General features: G+C 32.5%; 1 pseudogene; it reads left to right on the forward strand.

Moving 5' to 3' along the window:
- The first annotated feature begins 1,213 nt into the window (after nucleotides 1–1,213).
- LOC148211764 (uncharacterized) lies at nucleotides 1,214–4,040 on the forward strand (annotated as a pseudogene).
- Nucleotides 4,041–4,441: the final 401 nt, after the last annotated feature.

The raw sequence follows: 4,441 nt of genomic DNA on the forward strand, positions 1-4,441 counted from the left end.
ACTTACCAAATTATAGTCGACTTTACATAAAACTTACAGTCGTCTTTTATGGGTTTCATGCGTTTTAATTATTATTAAAAAATAATAATAAAATAAAATAAATATACATGGAAAGAGCTTGTGTATAACCTTACAATTGGCAAGCAAAAATTGTCATCTTTTTTTTATTAGTCAATAAGCTCATATTTTGACTTTAAGTGGCCAAAACAAATTATGAACGTATGTGAATTGAATACGTATTCCATCAATTTTATAGTTAATTCCTATATCTTGCATTAATGGCTGTCAAAGTTCAAACTTTTCATCGAAAGTTTTTTTTTTAAGCCACTATTTGCGATTACATTTTTTTAGAGGTTGGGTGTATTTCGGTTGGCATGGATTTAGAGTTCATGTGCAGTCTTCAATTTATAAATTCCATCAAAATGAGAATTGCATTTATTTTCTCATGGGTTTTATGGATTCAATGCCCTCAACATTTCAGGTCTGTGTTTAAATTCAGTTAATTAATTTTATAATCCAACAAAGTACAGTACTTAATTTATGTTTCATAACATTAAAGTTTAGTAATTACCGTTGATGATATACTGTGTTTAATGTATATTTTTAATGATGCATTTGATATTATATATGTTATGAAATTCTTTGCACTAAATTTATGTTGTGTAAAATTACGTTGTTTCATCAATATATATATTTTTTATTTTAGACAATCATTAATTCAAATTTTGGTAAATTAATTTTATGGTTAATTAAGGTTATGTTAAACATATAATTGAATAATTGAAATTCGATGTCGTCAAAATGACCTCTCTTGCAGAGATTATTGATGAAAGTGTTTAATATTTGAGTATTTGTATACTTTAGAAAATATTAGTCGGCCCAGAGGAATGTTAATATTTGATGTAAATTATAGACATTTTTGTGGTGATTAATTTGTGACAATTATAAGGCTTTTTGGCATGTAAATAATAAATTGATCCAAAGATAGGTTTGTTATTTAACGTGCATTTATTGTCAATATTTGATCACTATGCCAAGATTATTGCTTACAGTCAATATTACTGTCCCAAGACTTGATGTTGATGTTGTGTTAGATATCTTGTGAAGGGATTAACCATTAATTGAATTTTATGATTATTATGGTTAATTGTTACATATTGACCATTACTAATGTGAACATTATCATATGTTTAAATTTCTTTTCTTAACGGCGAATGTTACAACAATATCTGCTAACCTCAACAATGTACCTATTCTTAATGGTTAAAACTTCAAAGATTGGAAAGAAAACATTCATATAATTTTAGGTTGCATGGATCTATCTTGCACTTAGGATAGAGCAACCTCCTTCTCCTTTAGTCGAGAGTTCTCTGGATGAAAGGAGACTTCATGAGAAGTGGGATCGCTCAAACCGCATGTGTCTAATGATCATAAAGTGTGGCATTCTAGAGGCATTTAGAGGTGTGGTATCCGAAGAAATAACTAATGCCAAAGATTTCCTTGCTAAAATAGTAAAGCGTTTTGCCAAAAACGATAAACCTGAAACAAGCATGCTCTTACAACGCTTGATTTGTATGAAATATAAGGGCAAAGGAAATATTAGGGAGTACATTATGGAAATGTCTCATCTAGTATTAAAACTAAAAGCGCTTCAGCTTGACCTATCTGATGGTTTGCTTGTGCATCCAGTCTTGATCTCTCTTCCTACACACTCTAATCAATTTAAGGTCAGTTAAAGCTGTCAAAAAGGTGAATGGACTCTCAATGAGTTGATTTCTTATTGTGTACAAGAGGAAGAGAGATTAAAGCAAGATAGTACAGAAAGTATTCACTTTGCAAGCACCTCTAAGAAAAATGTCAAAAGGAAAAAGAAATATGAAGCTGCTAAGGGTCCAGCTCCTAAGAAACAACAACAAGATATCAAAGGTTGTTTCTCTTGTGGGAAACCTGGACATTCAAAGAAAGAACGTACCAAGTATCATGCTTGGCGTAAAAAGAAAGGTGCATCTCTTACTTTGGTCTGTTCTGAAGTAAATATGACTTCAGTGCCTAGAAACACATAGTGGTCAGACTCTGGTGCAACTACTCACATTAGTGTTTCTATGTAGGGTTACCTGAATTGCCGAAAGTCAACTGATGTTGAAAGACACATCTTTGTGATTGACAGAAAGTCGGTAGCAATGGAGGCAATCGGGCATTTTAGATTATTATTATCTATTGGTTTTTATTTGGATTTGAAAGACACTTTTGTTTTTCCGTCTTTTAAGCGGAATTTGATTTCAGTTTCCTTGTTGGACAAATTTGGTTTTCTTGGTTCCTTTAGAGACGATATGTTTACTTTGTCTTTAAGTTCAAATATTGTTGGAATTGGATATCTTAATGCCCTTATAATTTATATATGCTTGGCACAATTACATCCTATAATTAATCATTACATTTGGAATCATGTGGTTCAAAATGCAAAAGAAGTCAAGAAAATTTGGCATTTTTATGGCACAAATGTTTGGGACACATCTCAAAATCCAGAGTTGAACGCTTGTGTATGATGGTATTTTATACTCCTTTGACTTTACAGACTTTGAAGTTAGTATTAATTGTATCAAGGAAAAATAGACCAAAGTAAAGAATTTAGGTTCCAACAAAGCTACAGACGTCTTAGAATTAATTCATACTGTTATTTGTGGGTCATTTCTTGCGGCTTCTTGGAATGGTCAACAATACTTCATATCATTCATAGATGATTACTCTAGATATGGGTACCTATTTTTAATTCATGATAAATCACAGTCTTTAGACGTATTCAAAACATTTAAGACTGAAGTTGAGAAACAACTTAACAAATCAATCAAGAGCGTTTGATCTGACCGTGGTGGTGAATATTATGGTAGATATGATGGTTCAGGTGAACAACATCCTGGACTATTTGCTCAATACTTAGAGGAATGTGGAATTGTCCCACAGTACACCTTACCAGGTTCTCCTAAGTATGAACGGTGTAGCTGAAAGATGAAACCATACTCTTAAGGATATGGTAAGGAGTATGGTTAGTCATTCTACTTTACCAGAGTCACTTTGGGGAGAAGCACTCAAAACAGCAGCTTATATTCTTAATAGAGTACCAACTAAAGCAGTTATTAAGACACCTTATGAGCTTTGGACTGGAAAGAAACCTAGTCTAAAATATTTTCATGTTCGGGGATGCCCAGTTGAGGCTAGGCTTTACAAGCTACATGAAAATAAGCTGGAATCCAAAACACTTAGCAGCTACTTTATTGGCTATGCTGAGCGATCAAAGGGGTATAAATTTTATGATTTCACACTTAAGAAAATTTTTAAAATGGGAACTGCAATCTTTTTGAGGATGTGAGTTTGGGGGGAGAAATAAAGTCAAATACATTGTTTTTTATGAGGAGGAATCAATTAACATTCCTACTACTGTTTTTGACAATGTACAGATCTTAATACCTATCACTGAAAAAGAAGCATATCAAGCTCTTCACTCAAACAATGTTGAACAAACCCTTATTCATAATGAAATGATTGTTCCTCAAGAACAAATTCAACAACCTCAAGAACAAATATCCTTAAGGCGGTCCACTAGAGAAAGGAGAAGAGTTATACCAAATGATTTCATTGTCTTTCTCCAAGAACATGAAGATACTAGTGGAATGAGGGAAGATGATCCAATCAACTTTCGTCAAGCCATGCAGGATTTAAATTATCAAAAGTGGATCGAAGCCATCCATGAAGAGTATAAATCTATGCAAGACAATAAAATTTGGGAACATGCCTCATTGCCAAAAGGTGCAAAACCTATTGATTGTAAGTGGAATTTCAAAACCAAAAGGGATGCAAAAGGCAATGTGGAAAGATATAAAGCATGTTTTGTAGCTAAAGGTTTTACTCAAAATGAAGGAATTGATTATAAAGAGACTTTCTCTCTAGTTTCATTGAAAGACTCTTTTAGGATAATCATGGCACTTGTTGCACATTTTGCTCTTGAGCTCCATGGATGTTACGACAGCATTTCTCAATGGTGACATTCACGAGACAATTTATATGGTACAACTAGAAAATTTTGTATTTGGAGACCCAAAGAACATGGTCTGCAAATTAACAAAATCTATTTATGGGCTTAAACAAGCTTCCCATCCCATCAGTGGTATTATAAATTTCATCAAGTAATTATCTCATTTGGTTTTGAAATTAATATTGTTGATGATTGTGTATATTACAAGTTTAGTTGGAGTAAGCATATATTTCTAGTTTTGTATATCGATGACATACTATTTACCACTAATGATACAAGTATGCTTCATGACACCAAGAGATTTTTATCTAAACATTTTGAAATGAAAGATCTTGGTGATGCTTCTTTTATATTAGGAATCCAAATACATCGAGATCATTCTCGAGGTGTTCTTAGACTATCACAAATAAG

Source organism: Momordica charantia, assembly GCF_013281855.1.
Source record: "Momordica charantia cultivar OHB3-1 chromosome 4 unlocalized genomic scaffold, Mcharantia_2.0 BLBB01000004.1, whole genome shotgun sequence".
Lineage (NCBI taxonomy): Eukaryota > Viridiplantae > Streptophyta > Magnoliopsida > Cucurbitales > Cucurbitaceae > Momordica > Momordica charantia.